The 25,164-nt window shown below is 50.6% G+C and overlaps 1 pseudogene; it reads left to right on the top strand.

Moving 5' to 3' along the window:
* Window positions 1–22,707, top strand: part of LOC133749277 (lysosomal alpha-mannosidase-like) — a 54,100-nt pseudogene extending 31,393 nt beyond the window's left edge.
* Window positions 22,708–25,164: the final 2,457 nt, after the last annotated feature.

Genomic DNA, 25,164 nt, shown 5'->3' with positions numbered 1-25,164 from the left:
TGGGGCATCTTCTACTGATTTCCCAGGCCATAGCACTGAGAGCTGGATTGGAAGTAGAGCAGCTGGGACTGGAACTGGCACCCGTATGAGATGCAGGCACTGCAGGTGGAGGGTTTACCTGATAAGCCACAGCGCCAGCCCCAAGACAGAAGGATTTTTTTTGCCAGACTGAGTTAGACAGTGTGAGAGAGAGACAGAGAGTTATAGACAGTGAGAGAGAGACAGAGAGAAAGGTCTTCCTTCCATTGGTGCACTCCCTAATGGCCTCTACGGCCAGTGCTGCGCCGACCCTTAAGCAAGGAGCTGGGTACTTCCTCCCGGTCTCCCATGCAGTGCAGGGGCCCAAGCACTTGGGCCATCCTCCACTGCACTCCTGGGCCACAGCAGAGAGCTGGACTGGAAGAGGAGCAACCAGGACTAGTACCCAACGGCCCAACCGGGACTAGAACCTGGGGTGCCGGAGCCGCAGGTGGAGGATTAGCCAAGTGAGCCACAGTGCCGGCCCAAGACAGGGATTTTTATAAAAGCTCTCATCGAATAGGGAAAGCCTGGGTTTTGAGGTCTTCAGCAGTCGGCACCACCCTTTTCCTGGCCTCAGATTCCACTTGCGCGTGTGAACCGTGTGTCTCTCAAAGTTCCCTCCTCTGTTGGTTGTGGCCTTGTCACTCCACACGGTTGGATGTCCTTTGCCTTTTGGGAATAAATGGAGCAAGGATCCTTGCTCACCTCCTCACTGGATTTCCACCCCCTGCTTCTCTGCAGGCCGGAACCTCACACAGGGGTCTGCATCCCAGGCCCTGGATTGGGCACCTGCCCATTTGAGACATCGAAGCCCCTTTTCCTGAGGGCTGTTGGGTGGCTTGAAGTTCCCAGGACACTTTCCCAGGCCTTGTCCAGCTGCACCCAGAGCCCTTCTTGCTGTCAGGTGCAGGCAGAGCCTGAGGCCCTGGCCAGATGTCCCCCAGGGTTGGGACGCAGGTCATGAGCTGAGTGGGAGCTCCTGGCTTGTCTTAGCCAGCTTGTGCCTTCTCACAGGCTGGGGACAGGCTGGAGGGGTTTGACTGAGACATGGGAGTGAGTGCAGTTCCTGGCTTTCTTTTCTGCCTCTCTGCTGGGTTCCCTTTGTGGCCTTGGCCATGGCTGGAACATGCCCCAGGCCTGTGCTGGGCATTTTCCTGTTGCTTATGACTGGAGGTCCACACCAGTCTGGTTCCTGGTTTTGCAGTTGAAGCTCTCCACGCCCAGGTCTGACTGGGGCGTGGCTTGTGCAAAGGATTCTGGGTGTTTGCTGCCCCTGTCCTCGAGGCCTCCCTTACCGCTCTGCCCACTCCCACTCTGTCACCCGGGCCTCCAAGCTCGGATACTTTTCATCCAGCACAGCTCACAGAGCGCTTGGTGTGCTGTTCCTAGGGGCCCTGGAGCTGACAAGCTCTGTATCCCACAGGGAAAGGGGTGAAGAGGGAGCTACCCCTTGATAACAGAGGTCCTCCACAGGCTGAGTGTGGGGTCTCCTGGTCCTTGCTGTCAGTGCTGCGGTGCCCCTCTCGTAAACCCTGATGTCCGTGTGGTGCTGTTGGGAGACGCTTGTGCCCTGGGCAGACAGAGCTGTGTGCTGGGGAGGGATGGACCCAGCACTGGACGGCACCTGGCTGGGAGGCCTCAGCCACAGCACAGGGCACCAGATGTGCCCTCCACTCCTCCATACATGCTCACTTGTGCACCATGCCATAGGTGTGGATTCTTCTTCAGGCACAGTTCGCAAGCCCCATGCTTTCAATTGCATTATCCTTGGGGCCACGTTGTTTTAACCAACCAAGCAGGGCATGGGAGTGATGCGGGGCAGGTTCTGGATGGCTGGAGATGAGAGAGCACCCCAGAAGTTTCAGGGAGCCAGTGAGAGGACACTCCAAACCCTGAGGTGGGGGTGGGGGGCTGGGCAGTGGGCAGTGCCCTGGCTGTAGCGCTGGACTGGATAAGGGTCCTCAGAGAGTTTCCCGATGGATGCCAATAGAAAGGGCAGCAAAACTGTTCAGCCTGTGAAGGAAGCATCATGGAATAGCTATGGCCATAGGGAGCCAAAGAGGAGTTTGTTATAGGGGCTGGGGAAGGGGCCTACACCCCGGGAGATAAGGTGGGGGGGGGAGCTGCAGCCACAATCCTGGCCCCCGAGGCTGTCACCAGCTCACTCCCATGGCTGGTCCCCAGGCTTCCTCCAGGCCAGCAGCCCAGCTACTGGGAAGGCCGGACAGTGGGGCATGGCCTGTGGTCCCATGGGACTCAGAAGGCAAGACATAAGTGCCCTCCCCAGAGCCTGCCTGTGAGACGGCCGTGAGTCCTGGGCACTCAGCACATGGGCACCAGGTACCCTGTGCACAGCCTGCCAGTACGGAACAAGGCCTGAGCCCAGATCTTCCTGGCTGCCTCGAGCTCCTCCTTGGCCCCATCAGGTGTGGTCAGATGGGCATGGGTGGTCCAGATATCAGAAGGTGGCAACTGTGGGCCTGGTCTCCCTTGGAGATGCTGTGACTTGGTGAACCCTACTCCTGGGCTTGGCAGTATAGTGGCCATGTGGGGCATTTGATGGCCCTGGCCAGACTGTGCCCATCCTCCCAGCCCAACCTACTGCTCAGGATGGAAGCAAAGATCGTATCAGACAAATGCCTGCCTTTTCAGTTTCACACGTCATAAAATCAACCATCGACTTTTTTTAATTTTATTTATTTGAAAGGCAGAGTTACAGAGAGTCAGAGAGAAAGAGGGAGACAGACAGAGATAAGTCTTCCATCCTCTGGTTCACTCCCCAAATGGCTGAAATGGCAGGAGCTGCACCGATCTGAAGCTAGGAGTCAGGAGCCAGGAGCTTCTTCCAAGTCTCCTATGTGATTACAGAGGCTCAAGGATTGGGCCATCTTCCACTGTTTTCCCAGGCCATAGCAGAGAGGTGGATCAGAAGTAGAGCAGTGGGGGCTCAAACCGGCACCTATATGGGATGCCAGCGTTGTGTGTGGTGGCTCTACCCACTAAGCCATAGTGCCAGCCTCTGATCACTATTTTATATCCATTGCCATCTGGTGCCTTCACAGTGCTGTGCAGCCACCACCTCTTTCAAGTTCCAGAACGTTCTGCTCTAAAAGGAAGTCCTGTGCCCATTGGCATTCATGCCCCCCACCCTCACCCCTGCAACCCTTGTGAGTTCCTGGCACTCATCATCCCCGTCCTCTACCTGTAGACTTGCCACCCTAGGCACTGCACACCAGTGGGCTCACGCAACAGGTGCCCTTTTGTGTTTCACATCTGAGCACGTGTTCGAGGTTCATTCGTGCAGACGCCATGTAGCCTGTGTGGCTGAGGCCACTTCCCAGAGTGCTGGCAGCAATAAGGAAGGCCTGGGCTCAGGCCAGTGCCACAGGTCCCCCAGCCCAAACCTACAAGGTGGGGGCTGACACTGTGACATAGCGGGTAAAGCCACTGCCTGCAGTGCCAGCCTCCCATATGGGCGCCAGTTCGAGTCCTGGCTGCTCTTCTGATTCAGCTCTCTGCTGTGGCCTGAGAAAGCAGTAGAAGATGGCCCAGGTCCTTTGGCCTCTGCAACCGTGTGGGAGATGCAGAAGAAGCTCCTGGCTCCTGGCTTTAGATCAGTGCAGTTCCAGCCATTGAGGCCAATTGGGGAGTGAACCAACAGATGGAATAGTTCTCTGTCTCTCTCTCTCTCTATTTCTCTATGCCTCTCCTTCTCTATGTGTAACTCTGACTTTCAAATAACTAAATAAATATTTTTTAAAAAACCTACAAGAGATTCTGGCTGGTTGAATGAATGGTCGACAAGGCTGGCTCAGGGGTTGTGGGAGAGGCCCCCCTGGGCCATGCTGCTCATGAAGTGCCCGGGAACCAGTGAGCCCCTGCACCTCTGAGCTGCCTGGCTTCTGGTGTGCCCCTTCCCCAGCCCCTGTAACAGACTCCTCCTCTGCTCCCCATGACCATAGCTGCTCTGTGATGCTTCCTTCACAGGCTGAACAGTTTTGCTGCCCTTTCTACTGTCATCCCTTGGGAACCTCTACAAGGGCCCTTATCCAGTCCAGTGCTGCAGCTAGGGTGCTGCCCACTGCCCAGCCCTCCACCCCCACCCCAACGTTTGGGGTGTCATCCTTCAACACCCTCAGTGAAGATATCAATGAGTTGGAGCATGGCACCCACAAGCCCGCCCAGAAGGAAGTCCGCATGCTATGAGAATGCAGGGAGGGAAGACCGCATGCCGCTGCCCAGAGAGACTGTGCAATAAGAGCTGGTCTCAGAGCTCTCTCCTGTCAGAGACGAGATCCATGAGGTGCAGGCAGCTGTGTGCTCATCTGCTCCCCACTTCTCCCCACAGCTGAACTCCCGTGGGGCCAACCCAGCAAGCTGGCACCATGCCCCCTTCTTCTACACCCTTGGTGGAGACATTAGTGAGTTAGAACATGATCAGGCTCTTGGGCCTGTGTGTGTGTGTGTGTGTGTGTGTCTAGCTGAACTAAGCAGGTGCTCAGAAGCTTCAGACGCCCCCTGGAGGACAGCACAGAGCTGTGCCACATGGCTGCCTGAACCTGTGTGGGTCAATCCCTGACATGGGTGACAGCACTGCTCATTTTAAAGCTGCTGCTCCTGCTTCCTGCTGGGGCAGGGTCCCGCCTGCTGGCCATCTTCCTCTTGGCTGTGTCCTGGTGTTTACATGGTGAGCGGGTCCTGAACCATCTCCAGGAAGTACAGGTGTCCCTAGGGGAGATGATTTCCTGAAGGAGTGAACAATTTCCTGAAGGTGTGAACAGCCAGCGTCTGCTCTACCACCACCTGTGGACTTGGGGTGCTCTGGTGCGGCCCCCATCCCTTAACTGCTGGGCTGCCTGGCCACTGGCCCTCTTGTCCCCCGGATGCCTAGTGGCTTGGTCATGGGTTCCAGCAAAACCTTTTTAACAGCCCTGCTGCTTGTCTGCAATGAGCCTGTTTGGGGGTCGGGGGCATCTTGGGCCTGCACAGGGTAGGCTCAGGCCCAGTGCCCTGCCTCAGGCTGATGGTGACGGGACCCTTGGCTCATCTGCAGTAGGAGCCCTGGGCAGCCTGAGCTGATGGCTCTGCAGGGAAGGGCCTCCCTGGCTAGCTGCAATCTGAGTGCCCTGGTGGGGGCAAGGGAGCAGTGCTGTACAGAACAGGGTGCTTACCGACAGAATGGGAAAAAATATTGCAAACTACGCTACAGATAAAGGATTAATAATCAGAATCTACAAAGAGATCAAGAAACTCCACAACAACAAAACAAACAACCCACTTAAGAGGAAATCCAAATGGCCAACAGACACATGAAAAAATGTTCAAGATCACTAGCAATCAGAGAAATGCAAATCAAAAAAAATGAGGTTTCACCTTGTCCCAGTGAGAATGGCTTACATTCAGAAATCTACCAACAACAGATGCTGGAGAGGATGTGGGGAAAAAGGGACACTAACCCACTGTTGGTGGGAATGCAAACTGGTAAAGCCACTATGGAAGTCAGTCTGGAGATTCCTCAGAAACCTAAATATAACCCTACCATACAACCCAGCCATCCCACTCCTTGGAATTTACCCAAAGGAAATTAATTTGGCAAACAAAAAAATGGTCTCACCTTATTGTTTATTGCAGCTCAATTCACAATAGCTAAGACCTGGAATCAACCTAAATGCCCATCAACAGTAGACTGGATAAAGAAATTATGGGATATGTACTCTATAGAATACTATACAGGCAGTAAAAAACAATGAAATCTGGTCATTTGCAACAAAATGGAGGAATCTGGAAAACATTATGCTGAGTGAAATAAGCCAGTCCCAAAGGGACAAATATCATATGTTCTCCCTGATCGGCAATAGCTAACTGAGCACCAAAAAGAAAACCTATTAAAGTGAAATGAACACTATGAGAAATGGTGACTTGATCAGCCCTTGCCCTGACTGTTGATGAATAACTTAATACGTTATCCCTCTTAGTATTTTTTTGTTTGTTCTACTTAATAATATTGGTTGAATTCTGTAATTAATACACAGTTATTCTGAAGTGTTGAAACTTAACTGAAAAGTGATCCCTGTTAAATATAAGAGTGGGAATAAGAGAGGGAAGAGATGTACAACTTGGGACATGCTCAAGCTGACTTGCCCCAAATGGTAGTTAGAAACATGCCAGGGATTCCAATTCAATCTCATCAAGGTGGCATGTACCAATGCCATCTCACTAGTCTAAGTGATCAAATTCAGTTCACAATTGGTCATAATGATAGGAGTAAGAGTCAAAGGTATCACATAAACAAGACTAGTGTCTGCAAATACTAACCGATAGAATAAAAAAGGGAGAGAATGATCCAATATGGGAAACGAGATACACAGCAGACTCATAGAATGGCAGACATCCTAAACAGCACTCTGGCCTCAGAATCAGCCCTTAAGGCATGTGGATCCGGCTAAAAAGCCCATGAGAGTATTTCAGGCATGGAAAGCCAAGACACTCTGTCAAAAAAAAAAAGACCTAAATGAAAGATCTCCATGAGTGAGATCCCAGTGGAAAGAACAGGTCATCAAAGAAAGAGGTACCTTTCTCTGAAGGGAGAAGAGAACTTCCACTTTGACTATGACCTTGTCTAAATATGATCAGAGTCGGTGAACTCAAAAGGCTTCCATAGCCTTGGCAACTCATGACAAGAGCCTAGGGTGATTACTGATGCCATAAACAAGAGTATCAATTTCTTAAGTCAACAACAGGAGTCACTGTGCACTTACTCCTCATGTAGGATCTCGGTCCTTAATGTGCTGTGCATTGTGATTTAATGCTATAACTAGTACTCAAACAGTATTTTTCACTTTGTGTGGGTGCAAACTGTTAAAATCTTTATTTAATATATGCTAAACTGATCTGTATATAAAGAGAATTGAAAATGAATCTTTATGTGTATGGAAGTGGAGAGAGAGAGTGGGAGAGGAGAGGGTTGTGGGTGGGAGGGAAGTTATGGGGGGGGAAGACATTGTAATCCATAAGCTGTACTTTGGAAATTTATATTCATTAAATAAAAGTTTAAAAAAAAGAACAGGGTGCTTGCACCTTCTGCTGCTTCTGTGGGTGTGGCCCCCTCTCCCAGGTCCCCTTGAGCATGCTGTGGAGCTGAGCTCAGCCCTCTGACACCTGGGCCTCTTCCTGGTCACCAAAGGTGGCTTCTGTCATGGCAACAATGAGACATTGAGCCCCGAAGGGGCCACAGGTACACAGAGCTTTGTCTCAGCCTGCACAGGGAGCAGGGAGGGAGCAGGTGCCAGCCCTGGTCTGGAGCCGTGGGACTGGGTAAGGCTGGGGCAGGGGGCAGCAGTCATGGGTCCAAGCTCGGGTGGCAGGCAGGACATGAGGTTGACAGCTGTGCCCCCCGGGGGGCCGAGACCACCACCCATTGTCCCTTATGTCACAGATGATGAAACAGGCAGGTGCCTGAGACAAGGTTCATAAACCCCCTCCCCCAGCACCCCATCCACCTCCCAGTCTGCAGGTCCCCAGGATTTGCTGCAGATGGGGAGACTACTGCGTGTCCTCCATTGTCGGCTTCTGCCCCCGGTTTTGGCTGAGCTGGGGACCTCATGTGGCTGCTAATCTCATCAATCCGGGGCCTTCACCCGAGCCACAGACAGCTCTGCCAGGTTCCAAGCCTTGTCGGGGTTTACTCTGGTCCATGCTGTGGTTTGGCAGATGGGAGTGTGTGCTCAGGCATGTGTACAGGGGTGGGGAGTCTTGTGTGTATTTGGTAGTTCTGCCTGTGTGTGAACGGTGTGTACCCGGGTGTGTGCAGCAGTGTGCAGTGTGCAGACAGGCACGGGAAGCTGTGCTGTGTGCACAGCTGCATGCAGGCTTCTCAGAGTCACAGGCAGATGGACAGCAGACCCCAGCCACCGTGGGCCCTGGGCAGCAGTGCCAGACACAGACACATCACCTGGCTGCAGGCAGCTTCAGGGGTGGCATTGCTGAGAGACCTACAAACGGGAACCAGATCTTTTAAAAATAGGTTATTTTATATGAGAGCAGCAAGAGAGACAGAGACGTCCCATCTGCTAGTTCACTTCACAGATGCCTGTGACAGCCAGGACAGGGCCAGGCTGAAGCCAGGAGCTGGCAATGCAATCCAGGTCCTTGACGGGGGTGGCCCAGACCACCTGTCACAGGGGGTCTGCACTCCCAGGAGGCTGGAATCAAAAGTGGAGCCCAGACTTCAACCAAATACTCCACCTCCCAGCATAGGATGCCAGGGCATCATAATCTCTGCCCCAAATGCCCACCCTTGGGAAACCTCCAGAACTTAAGATCAGAGGCCTTGAGAAGGCTGTGGCAGAGTGAGCATGCTGTGAGCATGCCTGTGGGCTGTTCAAGTTTCCTATCAAAACCCAGGGCTGGGAGGCCAGCGCCACCGTGGTGCAGTAAGTTAATCTTCCACCTACTGTGTCGGCATCCCATATGGGCACCAGTTGTAGTCCCAGCTGCCCCTCTTCCAATCCAGCTCTCTGCTATGGCCTGGGAAAGCAGTAGAAGATGGCCCAAATCCTTGGGCCCTTGCACCCACATGGGAGATTGGGGAAAAACAGTTGGCTCCTGGCTTAGGATCAAGGCAGCTCCAGGCATTGTGGCTAATTGGGGAGTGAACCATCACATAGAAGACCTCTGTCTCTCTCTCTCTCTCTGCCTCTCCTCTCTCTGAATAACTCTTACTTTCAAAATAAATAAATAAATCTTTTTTAAAAATAACCCAGAGCTGTGAACCAGATTCAGGAGTGACTTGGGAGATCCATCCCACAGCTTCTCACCCACCCCCACCCCAGCCAGGTCAGAGCCATTCCCATCCCCCTACCACCGTGGGAGCATTGCCATGGTTGTGGGGTCGCATGCTCTGTGAGGCACCTTAGGTTCCATGTGACCTCACAGGTCCCCTCCTCACTTCTCAAGTCAGTCTTTGCTGAGTGAGAAGTGTTTGGTTGGACTTCGCCATCCAGATCTGATTGCAATTGTGGTGAGTTAGCGATTCTAGGACCCAGGGGTGGGGGGAGCCTCTGAGGAGCTGATGCTGAGCTGAAGAGCTGTTTCTCAGTGGGGGGTGGAAGATGGGAGGGCAGGGCTGCCCCAGGCGGTAGAGGCAGGGGTGGTGAGAGTGGCTGAGGGGTGGACAGGTACAGCCAGCTTGACTTAGGGTGACCATCCTGATGCCATGTTACAAGGGTGTTGGACAGTGAGGGAAGAGGCTGCCAATGCAGCAGGAGGGAATGGATAGCAGGTGGCTGAGGCCACTCCCAGGAGTGGGTAGAGGCCAGGATGTGCCCTGGTGGGGCCACACTGGGTCCCCCAAACCTGAGCAGGGGGAACACACCTGTGAGAGTAGCTGACCAGGTGCTGGCCCCTCCCACTGAGACAGGACAGAGCCCTCCCCCATCCTCCCAGCCAGGAAGATGAAAACCAGGGTCCAAAATGGGGCAGAGATGTGACCGAGAGACACTGGGCCCCAACCCCATAGCAATCAGTCTCTGAGACGGCCCTAGAATCCCAGAATGGGATTCCAAGAGGTTCACGGCAAGCACTCAACAGGATGAGCCCACTGAGGTCCATGGGGTGCCAAGGCAGCATCCAGGGTGGAGGCCAGGTGGCCAGAGAGCCTGCCAGAGGTGGTCCCTGGCCAGGCTGGGGGAGGGGCTGGAGGCCCCCAGCCCAGGATGCAGTGTGACATCAGTAAGAGGGGTTCTGAGGCCCAAAGAACCATGAAGTGCACACGTGTGTGCTTGTGTACTGTGATGGTGTGTAGTTTGTATGTGTATGTTGTGTGCATGGTATTGGTACATGCCATCTTAATGGGATTTGGAGTCCCATGGAATGTTTCTAGTTCTACCATTAGGGGTAAGTCTGACTGAGCATGTGCCAAACTGTACATCTCCTCCCTCTCTTCTTCCCACTCTTATACTTAACAGGGATCAGTTTTCAGTTAAACACCTAAGATTAAATGTGTGTTAATTAAAAAGTTCAACCAATGGTATTAAGTAGAAAAGGAAAATACTGAAAAGAATAAAATAGTAAGCTGTTCCTCTTCAGTCCGGACAAGGGCTGATCAAGTCATTGTTTCATATAGTGTCACTTTCACTTCTACAAGTTTCCTTTTAAGTGCTCAGTTAGCTGTCACAGATCAGGGAGAACACATATTTGTCCCTTTGGGACTAGGGACTGCCTTATTTCATTCAGAATGATGTTTTCCAGATTCCTCCATTATGCTGCAAATGACCGGATTTCTTTCTTTCTTTCTTTCTTTCTTTCTTTCTTTCTTTCTTTCTTTCTTTCTTTCTTTCTTCCTTTCTTTCTTTCTTTCTTTCTTTCTTTCTTCCTTCCTTCCTTCCTTCCTTCCTTTCTTTCTTTCTTTCTTCCTTTCTTTCTTCCTTTCTTTCTTCCTTTCTTTCTTCCTTTCTTTCTTCCTTCCTTTCTTTCTTTCTTTCTTTCCTTTCTTTCCTCTCTTTCCTTTCTTTCTTTCTTTCTTTCTTTCTTTCTTTCTTTCTTTCTTTCTTTCTTTCTTTGACAGGCAGAGTGGACAGTAAGAGAGAGAAAGAGAGAAAGGTCTTCCTTTTTCCATTGGTTCACACTCCAATGGCCGCTGCAGGCAGCACACTGTGCTGATCTGAAGCCAGGAGCCAGGTGCCTCTCCTGGTCTCCCATGCAGGTGCAGGGCCCAAAAACTTGGGCCATCCTCCTCTGCACTCTGGGCCACAGCAGAGAACTGGACTGGAAGAGGAGCAATCTGGACAGAATCCGGTGCTCCGACTGGGACTAGAACCTGCTGTGCCAGCGCCACAGGCAGAGGATTAGCCTATTGAACCATGGCACTGGCCAAATTTTATTTTTTTAACCACTGTGTAGTATTTTATAGATTACTTATCCCATTATTTCTTTATCCAGTCTTCTGTTGATGGGCACTTATGTTGATTCCATATCCTAGCTATTGTGAATTAAGCTGCAATAAACTTTGAGGTGCAGAGAGCTTTCTGATTTGCCAATTTAAATTCTTTGTGTAGATTCCAAGGAGTGGGATGACTGGGTTGTGTGGTAGGTTGCTGAGGAATCTCCAAACTGTCTTCCATAGTGGCTTTATCAGTTTGCATTCCCACCAACAGTGCATTAGTGTGCCATTTTCCCACCTCTTCACCAGCATCTGTTGTTAGTTGATTTCTATATGTAAGCTATTCTAACCAGGGTGAGGTGAAACCTCATTGTGGTTTTGACTTGCATTTCCTTGGTGGCTAGGGATCCTAACCATTTTTTCATGTGTCTGTTGGTAGTTTGGATTTCCTCTTTTGAAAAATGTCTATTTAGGTCCTTGGCCCCTCTCTTTATTGGGTTGTTTTGTTGTTGTGGAATTTCTTGATCTCTTTGTAGATTCTAGTTGTTAATTCTTTATCGGTTGCATAATTTGCAAATATTTTTCCCAGTCGGTTGCTTCTTCACTTTCCTGACTGTTTCTTTTGCAGTACAGAAACTTCTCAATTTGATGTAATCCCAATTGTTAATTTTGGCTTTGAATGTCTGTGCCTCTGGGGTCTTTTCCAAAAAATCTTCTCCTGTGCCAATATCTTGCAGGGATTCTCTGATGTTCTCTACTAATTTGATGGTATCAGTCATAGGCTTAGATCTTTAATCCCTATTGAGTCGATTTTTGTGTAAGGTGTAAGGTAGGGGTCTTGCTTCATGCTTCTGCATGTGGAAATCCAGTTTTCTCAGCACCATTTGTTGAATAGACTGTCCTTGCTTTAGGAAATGGTTTTAGCTCCTTGTTCAAATAGAAGTTGGATGTGGATGTTTGGATTGATTTCTGGTGTTTCTATTCTTTTCCATTGGTCTATCCATCTGTTTCTGTACCAGTACCATGCTGTTTTGATTATAACTGCCCTGTAGTACATCTTGAAATCTGGTATTGTGATGCCTCTGGCTTTGTTTTTGTTGTACAAGATTGCTTTAGCTATTTGAGGTCTCCTGTGCCTCCATATGAATTTCAGCATTTTTTCAAGATTTGAGAGAATATCTTTGGTATTTTGATTGGTATCACATTGACTCTATAAATTGCTTTTGGGAGAATGGACATTTTGATGATATTGACTCTTTCAATCCCATGATGATGGGAGATTTCTTTCTTTAAGGTTTTGTAATTTTTTTTTGTTTTGTTTTTTTTTTTGACAGGCAGAGTGGACAGTGAGAGAGAGAGACAGAGAGAAAGGTCTTCCTTTGCCGTTGGTTCACCCTCCAATGGCTGCCGTGGCTGGCGCGCTGCGGCCAGCACACCACACTGATCCGATGGCAGGAGCCAGGTACCTATCCTGGTCTCCCATGGGGTGCAGGGCCCAAGCACTTGGGCCATCCTCCACTGCACTCCCTGGCCACAGCAGAGAGCTGGCCTGGAAGAGGGGCAGCCGGGACAGAACCGGCACCCCGACCGGGATTAGAACCCGGTGTGCCGGCGCCGCAAGGTGGAGGATTAGCCTAGTGAGCCGCGGCACCGGCCGGTTTTGTAATTATTATCTAGAGATCTTTGCCACCCTTGGTTAAGTTTATTCTAAGGTATTTGATTGTTTTGTAGCTATTGTGAAGGGATTGATCTTAGAAGTTCTTTCTCAGCTGGTGCCACAGCTCACTTGGCTAATCCTCCACCTGTGGCGCTGGTACTCCAGGTTCTAGTCCCAGTCAGGGTGCCAGATTCTGTCTTGGTTGCACCTCTTCCAGTCCGGCTCTCTGTGTATGGTGTGTGTTCCACAGGAGGATTTCTTGGGGGAGGTGGATCCTGGCAACCATGCTTGCCGCTCTCTGGGTAAACACCACAGAGCCACCCTCGGGATCTCACACAGAGAAAGAGGAGAGCGCGCCATGCCCCAGTGAGAGCCTTACATGTGGGGCCCCAAGCACCGGGGGACCCTTAGCTCAGAACCAACCCTAAGACACTTGGCATTTCATGTGACAAAGAAAGCACCAATGTCAGTGACTCCATTCTCATTGACCCCCTGTAGGACAAAGGTGACCACTGGAGGCACTCGTTTTCTAGGCTCTTGGCTGCTGGAGTCCCAAGCTGTGGGTGCCCACACTGCAAGCCTTGTCCCTCTCATTTTGGAAGTGTTTCCTCAGCTGTTTTTCCCATAACTCTTCCCTGAGACTACATTATCTCCACTTTTATGAAACCATATTCTCCTGGACTAGATCAGTAAGATCCCTCCCTATTCTGCCATCTTGGAACTGCCGAGAGTCGAAATTACTGTTTTCTCCTCTGATGGATTTTGTCTTTGAACCATGCCTCTGTGTCTTAGTTGAGTGTCTGATCCTTCAGTAAATACCTAGTGGCATATATTAGGTGGGGTCTCAGAACTCTGCAAGTGCACAAAGAGTGGCAAGAGTTCAGAGGAGCGCAGTAGATCTCCTCTTTTCAGCAGGAAGAGGATCTGATCACCCCTGTTGGCATAATAAAACCCTCACCTCCTCTCTTCCAAGGTGGTCAATGCCCCGGTTTAGCCCACAGTGGGTGCAGCACTCGCCTGCACTGCCACGCGAAACACATAAAGGATCTGTGCAGTCCTCATGTGAACATGGACCCTATCATGACCCAGGCCAGCAGTCAGGGAGCTCTGAGCCCTTGGCACCACACTCAGTGATTGCTCAGAGACCCAGTTACAGTCTGTGCCCTAACATGTAGTCACAGGACTCCCACAGTCTTTGTACACAAGGTTCCCATGGTCATGGGGGCAGAGGATCTGCTGCTCACAATCCCACCTGAGTACCCAACCCCTCTCAGTCCTCTTAGCTAGACTGAAAATCAATGGGAAATGTGGGTTTTTCCCTCTGGTAAAATCCCTGGATCACACGTATGCACAACAGCCAATACAGCCATGACTCATTTGAAAATGGCAACTTCTCCCTGTGTGTTGCTTGGCACACACAAGAGCCACCACAGCTGCTACTGATTTCAGAATAGTGGCTTTTCCCCATCCATTACCCAGTGAGTGCACCCAAGCTGCCACAGCCACTACTTCTGTCAAGATGGTGCCCTCTCCCAGCTGGCTGCCAGGTGCCATTGTTGGGGGATGGGGAGAGAGAAATGTGCCCATTTTTGTTGTGTTGGGGGGTACACTGTCCCTGTTTGAACTCCAAGCCACATTCACACCAAGCTGTCACTCCAGCTGTATCACCTATGGCACGGGTTCCTGCAGTCTGCTCTCACCTTGCTCTCCAAAGCTATCACTTCCTCCAGCTCTTAGCTGCAGGGGTTATATGTTGGGTACATCTGCACCTTCCATGTGGATCCACGGCATCCCTCTTCCTGTTGTAGAATTTTCCTTGCAGATTTCTCTCCAACTCTTCTCATGTGAATGCCCTTCCTCCACTTTTTGGCTACTGTTTTTTCCTAGCCTAAAGCGGTATGTCCTTCCCTATTCCACCATCTTAAGAATATCAAATAACTAATTTTTTTAGAAAACCACAATGAGAGATCATGCTGTTCCAATTGGAATGCTTATTATCAAAAACAGAATAATAATGGGAATAGTAGAGGGAGGAGGAAGAAGGATGGGAGTGCAGGTGGGAAGAATCACTATGTTTCTAAATTTGTGTCTATGAAATGCACGAAGTGTGTATACCTTTGTCTTCCTGGCTACCAGAGCTGCCTGGCTCACCCTGGATGGGGAATGTCTCCTTGCTGGCACCTGACAGCTAGATTGTGGTGGCCAGGACAAGGATGACCCAGCCCCTGAGCTGAGGTCCTACTTCATGTCACAAACCTTGTCTGAGAAGCTCCATCAGCAAGATCATGTAGGAGACAGGCAGCAAGACCATGGGGGATGAGTGGCAGTCTGTCTCACAGATCACCTCTACTTGCTACTCCATTGTGGAGTCACTGTCTCAGGAGGGACAGCCCATCCTAGAGAGCAGAGACCTCAAGGGAACCCCAAAGCCCAACGCAGAGTGAGAGCCTGGGAGGCTGTCAGAGAAGATGTTGCACCTGGAGTCCATGCTCAGGAAGCTGCAGGAGAACCTACAGAAGCCTGACAGGGCTGCCCTGGAGGAGGAGGTGCAGAGACAGAGGCACAACCATCAGAGGCTGCAGGTGAATCAGAGAGCACAGCCATCCACCTGCTGTGGGCCATCAAGCAGCCAGGTTTCCCCATGACCAACCTGACCTGAGGTGGCCATGGACCTGCCTGGGCCCTGCCAGGCCTGGGCCCTCCTCAGGAACCCCTCCCTGTGCCGGCCTGCATCTCAGCAGTGCTCCCAATGCCTGACCTCTTTTTTGGTGGCAAAGTTGCTGCACACATCCTAGTTTGTAAATATTCTGTGTAGAAGAGATTCAGGGAGTAAAGAAGCCACTGCCAAGTTAAAAAAAAAAACACCAAAGGTCAACCAACATGGGGTACTCATCTCAGGTAGTGGACTCAACAGTGCACACACTCAGATGTGTGCCTTCCTATCAGTTATGTTCCTAGGGTTCTGGGCCCCAGGAGGAGGAAATATAGAGTCACAAGGGCTGACAACTATGCTGCAGAAAAGTTGTGCTCTGAGCATTTCAGGCATGGAAAGCCAAGACACTGTGGCAAAAAATGAGCTACATGAAAGAACTCTGTGAGGGAGATCCCGGTGGAATGAAGGGGCCATCAAAGAAGGAGGTACCTTTCTCTGAAAGGAGGAGAGAACTTCCACTTTGATTATGGCTTGGTCTAAATAATGTCAGAGTTTGTGAACTCAAGAGGCTTCCATAGCCTTGGCAGCTCATGACAAGAGCCTCAGGTGATCACTGACCTCAAAGAAGAGTGCCAATTGTTAAATAAACAACAGGGGTCACTGTGCACTTGCTCCCCATGAAGGACTTCTGTCCTTAATGAGTTGTACTGTGAGAATTAACTGTAGGACTGGTCTTCAAACAGTACTTTATACTTTGAGTGTCTGTGTGGGTGCAAACCGTTGAAATATTTACTTCGTATATAGTTTTTCTTCTGTATATAAAAATATTTAACAATGAATCTAACATGTGATGGGAGAGGGAGTGGAGGTGGGATGGTTTTGGGGGTGGGAATGTGGGTTTGGGGGGAAGAACCACTATAATCCAAAGTTGAACTTATGAAATTTATATTTATTAAGTTGTGCTCTGAATCAGAATGTTAGATGTTAGTCATTCTGCCCACACTGAGCGAGCTGGAAGTGTGAGGGGACCCCCCCCCAATGCTGCTATCATCCCTATCTTTCTCTTATTTTCTATCCTTGTCCTCCTGATTCTGATAAGGAGATAAGGTTGGATTGAATTTTTGGGAGCACTCCTATACATCTCTTTTGGCGCAAGTTCTCATCCCATTGCTTATCACCAACAACCGGCCCCGAAGTCCCCCTCTGGTTTCTCCCATCTTGCACACTAATGAAAGGGACATAGCAACTCTGGTTACCTCATATTCACGTGGAGATATAAGTGTTGTGAAAGGACTTTAGAAAATGAGTTAGCTTGGGGCCAGTGCTGTGGTGCAGTAGGTTAATCCTCTGCCTGTGGTGCCAGCATCCCATATGGGTGCCAGTTCTAGTCCCGGCTGCTCCTCTTCCAATCCAGCTTTCTGCTATGGCCTGGGAAAGTAGTGGAAGATGGCCCAAGTCCTTGTGCCCCTGCACCCATATGGGAGACCTGGAAGAAGGACTATCATATAGACCCATTTCTTCTCTGTCCTGTTTCCCTTGATTCCTATTGAACCTATGCCATGGAACCATTTCCCTGATGGGGCTACTCACTGCCCAGGTGGGTGGGGCATGTGCATGTCATAAGGGACACTGTGACACGGGCTGGCCTATAAAAGCACCTGTAGCCTTGGCCCTTACCAGTCACTGGTTCTGACTGTTAGGAGCCTCTCCTATCAACACGACAGATAAGCCTCAAATAATTCTTGCCTCCCAATGCTGTCTTCCCCCTTATTTCTTAGCTTCCCACCGGCCTGACCCTCCTGATCCTGTAGCCTGGCCCCACCTGTCTGGTTCCACCCCAGCCTGACTCCACTAGCTCTGTATTTGAGCCTTACCAACCTGCTTTTCCATACTGGCCTTATCCTCCTCCGGACCCTCCACTCCAGCCCAACTATCCAAGTCAGCCAAACCATTGTTGCTTCCCTTCTGTCCCTTCACACCAGGCAAAAACCCTGGATCCTACATCTTGGACTCATCCTCCTCCTAGTGCCCTCCACACGTCTGACTCTCCTTTTCTTCTCCCAGACCCTCCTCCCGGTCCAGTATTATGAGCCTTTTCCTCCCCTGCTCCTCCTTACTGGCCCCACCCTCCCTCTGATCCTGCACCCCAGCCTGGCCCTGCTCCTGCACCTCCAGCTCACCCTCCTGGGCTTCCACAAAAGTCTCATCCTGCTACTAATTCCTCACTCAAACCTTATCCCCCTTCTCAGCTGAACACCAACAAGGCCCTTCTTCTGTCTCTAAACATAAGCCCTGCCCAGCCCTGCTCCCAAGCACAAGCCTCGCCCTCCTGTGTCTAAACACAAGTCTCAGCCTCCTCTGGATGTTCCTCTCTGCCTTTCTTTCCCTTATGGCCATGATCTTCGTAAATGCCTTCTAGCACTTCTTGCACAAAAGCCTCACCCTTCTCCTAGCCTTTTACACAGACACCACCTTCCTATCACTGCTCTCCACAAGCTTTGTCTTTCTTCCAGTCTTTCTCCACAACGCCACCTTCCTTCTGTCTGGTCAACATGACGAAGCCTCTCATTGCACCTGTACACCAACCTCACCCTCCCCCTGACCCCCCCCCCGCTCTCAGTGTCTGCTGCTTCTCTGTGCCGTCCTTGCCTTTACTCGTCTTTCTCCACAGTGCCACCCTCCTTCTGTCCCCTCATGTCAGTGCCAGCCTCCTATTGCAGCTGTACACCAACCTCAACCTCCTCCTCCTCTCCCACCCTGCTCTCAGTGTCTGCTGCTTCTCTGTGCCATTCTTGTCTTTCCTCCAGTCTTTCTCCACAGTGCCACCCTCCTTTTGTCCCCTCATGTTGGCAACAGCCTCCTATTGAACCTGTACACCAACCTCAACCTACTCCTGGCCCCCCACCCCACTCTCAGTATCCTGCTGCTTCTCTGTGCCATCCTCGCCTGCCTTCTGATCCTGCCCCCAAACCTCGCCCTCCTCCTGCTCCTCTCTCCCAGCCTCAGCCTCACCCTCCTTCTGACCCTCTGCCTCACCCTTCTTTTGCTTCTCCCTGCCCGTCCACTGTGCTTTTCCTCTACTCCACCCTCACCCTCTGGCTGGTCTTCCCTCTCCACTTCAGCCTCCTTTTGAACCTCTGCTCCAGCCTCATCCTCTTCCTTGTCCTCCTCCCAAGCCTCACCCTCCTTTTCTTTCTCTGTATCAGCCATCTCCTCTTTCTGTTCAACTCCAGCCTCAAGTTCCTGCTGTCCCCACCCCCCAGCCTGTCCTTCCTTCTGTTCTGTCATTCCAGCCTCACCCTCCTCCTTATTCCTCCATCTTGGCCTCATGCTGCTCCTCCATCTCACCCTCCTGGCCATCCTCGCCTTTGCTCTGTACCTTGATGCTTGCCTCACCCTCCTTCTGCTCGTCCATCTCAGCCTGACCTTCCTTCTGATCCTTCCTTCCCTCCCCATCCTCCTCCTGGTCCTTCTCCCTAGCCTCACCCTCCTCTTCCTCTACCCTCAAAATTCCTCTCATTCCTCCATAGCAACCTGAACCTTCTGTGACTATGCCCTGTATGCCCACTTGCTCCCACACCAGCCCGATCTTCCACAGAAGATCTTCCACATAGTATGACCTCTCAGCTCAGTCTTGCCCTGCCTCAGGCCCATCAAATTCTAATCCTCTCATCTACTCTCCTCCCAGTTCTCCTTACTTTGTCACCTTTTTCCTTCCATGACAAATGACACTACTTCCCAGTATCTGACTTTATTGACTCCATGCCCAGCACTTCAAGACTCTATTCCTATCATACCTAACCTGCTCATTGCCCTGTGTTATCCCACCTGTTTCTATTTGGCCTCTATGTTATCCCCAACTCCTCCTAACAACACTATTTACTAGTCCTCTATACTCCAACACACCCCTACCCACTTGTGATCCAGTCACCCCATCTGTACCTACTGGTTCACAAATATAATCCTGGAAGGAAGTTTCCTTCCCACTGTGACAATTCTGCCTCTATGTTATCTAGTTACTAGTCCTCTATACTCCAACACACCCCCACCCACTTGTGATCCAGTCACCCCATCCATACCTACTAGTTCACAAATATAATCCCAGAAGGAAGTTTCCTTCCCACTGTGATGGTTCTGGTGAAGCTCACAGTTGTGAAGACTGGACTCCCAGAAGCTCAATGGTGCCTATAGGGGATGTGGCACAATGGCACATCATCCCTCAACCAAATACTATTTGGTTCATTACAAGACCCTTTTCCATGATCAAATCCTGCTTATGTGACTAAAGTATTTTGCCTTCATCCCCACTTGGTTCCTCTTAATACACTAGAGCAGCTTTAACAATCTTCTTTTTTCTGAACAGGCAGTTAGATCCTCTCCCACCTGATCAATGTGCTTTCATTAGCCTTTACCTTACAACGTGGCTAGAGCAGATCAAAATGCAGGACCATAATGGAGGGAAGAATGAGGGGGAGTCATCCCCTCTGTTCTCCAGGAGGGTAAGTTCTGTTGATCTGCACTGAGTTAAAGTGAGTGAAAGAAATGGGGAGCCCTGAGAACTCACCTACAGGGCATGAGGATTCCACTGTAGGCAGATGGGGATGTGTGGTTTTTGTTTGTTGTTGGTTTGGTGGAGGGGGGGGGTTTGGAGTTGGAGGGTGGTAGTTGTAGTTGACTTGATCTGGTTGTGCTCAAACTTTGTTGTTCCTTTTAATCTTCAAATATAACAAAGTACAGAGTCCATAGACTCTTTTCCAATAATCTTGAATGTACACGTTGCTGAATAAGCATGACAGTCTCTGGCATTGCCCACAGAAATCTAACTTTTATAGTAATTTCCATCTCCTTGGAATTTCAGAAAATCCCTGTAGCAGGTGTGCAATGGACAGGAGGAGTCAATTATTGGCTGGTGGACAATGACATCGTTATTTCCCAGGATGAACTCCGTGAACATCTATGAACTTCCATGGATGATAGCTGATTGAAATTCCATTTACTCCATAGAGAACTTGAGGCACTTAAATGTTGATTCCATTGGATAGATGACATTTAGAGATGCAGTTATCTTTGGCTGGGTTTGCAAGATTGATATAATGAATAGCAACTCTCCATGCAATATTTTCCAGGGCAGAACCAGTTGGCTTGTTCTGTTTGTTTATAAAAGTAGCCACATGTCAACACTGATGTTTCAGTGGAGTTCTCAATTCCCCTGAATTCAGAAGGTTGATTCTCTTATTGATAGCCTGTCTCCACAGTTGCTACCATGGTCATACTGTATCACATCTCTACAGTAAAACTCTTCAGAGTGTTGCAACATCATCATAGAATTTGATAAACAGGCATCCCAAACCTTGAGAGACTCATCCAAGCAACTGTCATCACACATCATGCAACTGTAAACTGGGGCTTTGATCAAATGTTTGCTTCTAACAGGAGTATCATGCTGTGCAATCTGTAGCACTTGGTTGCTATTGAGGTCCTGAATCTTCACACTGCTACATCAAAATACATCACACTGATATGTATATACATATATATATACATATACATACATACACATATATGTATATGTATATCTATATATACAGAAACCTTAAACCCAAGGATTATCATCAATCCTGACATGGCTGCATGAAATCTCCAAATTCCTTGAAATGTTATTCTTTTCCTCCTTTGACATTTTAGATGAATGGGTGTGAAAAACACCAAGTTACTGAGAATAGCAATAGGAAAAGATTATGCTCTCTATATGGTTGCATAATAAGGTCATTATAAAGTGGGTATCAATATTTTCTCAGAAGGGAAAACAGTCTAGTTCTGGAAACAGCCAACGTTCGGGAGTTGAGCCTACCATCAGCCAACGGCCAGGAGCTGAACCTACCACCAGCCAATGGCCAGGAGCTGAGCCTACCACCAGACAACAGCCAGGAGCTGAGCCTACCACCAGCAACGTTCCAGAGCTGAACCTACCACCAGTCAACGGCCAAGAGCTGAGTCTACCACCAGCTAATTGCCAGGAGCTGAGCCTACCATGAGCCAATGGCCAGAAGCTGAGCATACCACCTGCCAACAGCCAGGAGCTCCCCCACAACCCTGCCACCTGCCCCAGTGCAGAGAAGCAATTGAGACTCTGAAAGCAATTTCAGTAAAAGTTAGGACACGCATCCGATCAACTTTAGGATTAAATAGGAGGCAAAAATATAGTCCTGCTATTTCTAAGGCCCACCCTCACCAAGTGTCCGGGCCCCACTCAACTCCCCAGGAGTCCCTGGGCCCCTGAACACTGCCCACCATCCAGCCAGGAACCCCTGAGTTCCCGGGCTCCACTCATCAACCTTGGACTCCCCTCAGCTCCTGTGTCCAGGATTCCACACTGAATGCTGGGACAGCCTCCTCTCCAACCCCTGTACAGGGGCCCCGCCCACTATCCCGGACCCTCTAAGCCCAACACCTAGGATTGAAGCCTCAGCTTCAATCCCTGGGACCCTGCCCATGCCCCTAGAATCTCCTCAGGTCCCTGATCAGGAACCATCCAAAGCCCCTGGGCCCCGCCCACTACCACAGGACCCTCTAAGCCCCATACCTGTGACCATGGCCACATCCAGCCAGGACCCCCCCTTACGCACTACCCTGGGATCCTGTAAATCCTACGCCCAGGGCTCCTCCCACCACCCAGTTGGGACCCCTCAGCACACGGACCCCGCCCACCATACCGGGACCCTTTAAGCCCTCTGCCCCATCCACCAGGACCCCCCTCACCCACTAACCGGGGCTCTGTAAGGCCCATGCCTGGAACCCCGCCCAGCACTCCTGGACCCACCTCTGCACCTGTGCCTGGGGCCCCGCACACCACCCAGCTGGGACCTCACCCCCACCCAGTCCCCGGGCCTCACCCTGGCTCCTGTGCCCAGGACCCGCCCATCTCCTCAGAACCCCCTCAGGCCCGGGCTCAGGACCCCCCTCAGGCCCCGGGCCCCGCCCACTACCCCGGGACCACTCCTCACCCCGCCCCGTGCCGGATCCGCGCTCCTAACGGCCCCCCCCCCCCCGGCGCCTTAACAAACGCCTCCGCCTCACCCTCGCCCAGGAGCGCTGCCCTGTCCCGCGCTTCTGGCCCATGGCGGCCCGCTCTGGTGGGGAGGAGGCGCCGCGCCAGGAGAGGCCCCACCGCCTAGCGCTTCCGGGTCAGAGGGCGCGCGGCGCAAAGGGACCCACTTGGGGCAAATTCGGAGGCGGAGTCCGCGGCGGGAGCAGCGCTGGGCGCGGGGCTGCGGCGCGGTCTCCTCTGCTCGTGGCGGCGCCGTGGAGGAGGCCGTGGGCGACCTGAAGCAGGCGTCGCCCTGCGTGGCTGACCCCCCTGAGGGGCGCGGCCCCCAGCACCGCCAGGGAGGCCCGGCAGGCCTGACCCGAGGAGACCCCCCCTCCCGCCGCCGCCCCGGTCTGGCTTCATCTGAGGACCCTCAGGCCACCCTGATGGGAGCAGGAAGTTGGGTGTAGGAAGGTCCAGCATTAGGAAGAGCAGGAAACGCGGGGACATCACAGCGTCTCTCAGGGCCTTTCCCCCGGATGTGCCATCTCTCCATCCTCAGCCTGTCTCCCTGCCTTGTGACTTGGAGCCAGGGCAGGACATGGCTTCTGCCTGTCCTGGGCAGTGGGGTCGTGTAGAGCTGCTCCTTTGCGTTGGCTGCATTCACCTCCAGTCCAGGGGATGTGGAGGAAGAGATCTCCTCTACCAGCTGTTTTGGGGGCACAGTTCTGGGTTCTGGGTGCTGCACGCAGTTGCAATTGGGTCCAGAGACACCTACGCGCCAAATGCACCGGCGTTCAGATCAGAGACATCTGTGCACAACGGCTCCACCGATGCACTGGGGCCAGCACAGGGCAGGCAGAGGTGTGACATCAGAACCAGCTCAGTGGGGCCGGCGCTGTGACGTAGTGGGCTAAGCCTCTGGCCTGCAATGCCAGCATCCCATATGAGCGTTGGTTTGAGTCCCAGCTGCTCCACTTCCGATCCAGCTCTGTCCTATGGCCTACGAAAGCAATGGAAGATGACCCAAGTGTGTGGGCTGCTCTACCCATGTGGGAGACCTGGAAGAAGCTCCTGGCTCCTAGCTTCGGATTGGCGCAGCTCCGGCCATTGCAGCTCTTTGGGGAGTGAACCAGCAGATGAAAGAATCTCTCTCTCTCACTGTATTTCTGCTTTTCAAATAAATAAATGAATCTTTTAAAAATAACCCTAGTCCTTTGTTCATCATTAGATAGATATAGTTTCATAATTGATAGCTGAGAATAAACACATCTACTAAGGAACATGATGGAGTAGATTGCTGTTGTGCACAGGTTGAGGGAGACGCTTGGATCTGAAACAGAAACATGACCCTAAAGGAGAGAATCAAAGCCAATGACCAGTTAGAAAACACACAGATGTATTAAGTCCTGCTATCAGGAAGAGCTGTTAGTGATACACCAAGAATGATGGAGATAAAGGAGAAAGACAGCGGCCTCAGATTTTCTTAACCTACACTCAATAAATGACCTCAGTTGCCAGCTGTAGTCTCACTATGGGAGTGGCAAAACACAGAACATGTTTTCCAGTAAAACAAACAAAAAGCTACTAAGTATGAACACATCGTGTGTAGAGAACTTATTCTTAAGGTAACCTACCATCCCATGAGACAATGGTGAATTCCAACTGTTTCTGTGTTTGGAAAGTCTTTGGGAAAGCAGGAAAGTAAGAAAAGGAAAGATGTTTAGATACCAAAGAGAGCAGAAGGCGTAAAGAGCAAGTTGCTCAAGTTAGACAGGTGGAAATCAGAGTAACACCAACTCCAGAGACCAAAATGAAGGAGAAAATTCTACTTTCACAATCTGGTCATGGAACCAGGATTTCTGGTGCAGGCATTTGAGTCCTACAATTATCAGTGCTTCCTTAGTTCCAGAGCAATGGACCCTTGGATAGTTTCCAAGCCTTCTTTATGTCTTTATTCCTCAGACTGTAGGTGAAGGGGTTCAGCATGGGGGTAACCACAGTGTACATCACCGAGGCCATGGCAGGTGAGTGTGTGTTGTGGGTAACAGCAGAAGGGAGGTAGACACCTAGACCTGTGCAATAGAATAAGGAGACAACGGACAGGTGAGAGGCACAGGTGGAGAATGCTTTATGCTTCCCCTGAGCAGAAGAGATTGCACGGATGGAGGAGATGATCTTAAGTGTAGCAGTACAGGATCCCAGCCAATGAACCAATAGCTAGCAGCACAGGCATGAAGTATATGACCACGTCATTAAGAAAAGTGTCAGAGCAGGTGAGTTGGGCCACCTGATGCTGGTGCCACAGGCAGAGGATTAACCAAGTGAACCACGGTGCCGGCCCACTGATTCATTTTTTAACATTATTTACTCTCACATGAAGAGAACCAACTTAATGCAGTTCATGGATACAATTCTAATAGCATGCTATTTCCCTTCCTCCCTTCCTCCCTCCCTCCTGCTTCTCCTCTCTCTCTCAACCCCTCCCTCTTTCCCCCACTCTTTCTTTCACATTTTTGAGATGACATATTTTTACTGTTCTTTCTGTGTATTTCTTCAGTTTTCTAAGATTAAAAAGTCCTTTAAATATTAAAAAAAATTTAAACAGATGTAAAAATGTTTGAGGTCCCATTTGAGTACCTGCCTACATTGTTTTATGTCCAATCAGTGTGCGTCTATGGGTACATATATCTATCTACTCAAAAATGAGGCACTTCTTCAGGGTCTAAAACATCCAAACTCCTACTTTTTAGTTCTGTTTCAGAGAAATTCGTTATGCATTTCCATTATCTTAGTTGCCCTACCATGCAATAGAACCCACCAATGTCTTACTTCTCCCTAACTGTAACCTAGTGAACACAGAACAAGCTTTCTCCACCCCTGGCTCATATTTCCCTCTCCATTCTCTAATATCCACCATTAGACTT

This window comes from Lepus europaeus, chromosome 20 (genome assembly GCF_033115175.1).
Source record: "Lepus europaeus isolate LE1 chromosome 20, mLepTim1.pri, whole genome shotgun sequence".
NCBI classification, from domain to species: domain Eukaryota; kingdom Metazoa; phylum Chordata; class Mammalia; order Lagomorpha; family Leporidae; genus Lepus; species Lepus europaeus.
Note: the sequence above shows the minus strand (reverse complement) of the source record. Positions and strands in the feature narration are given on the sequence as shown.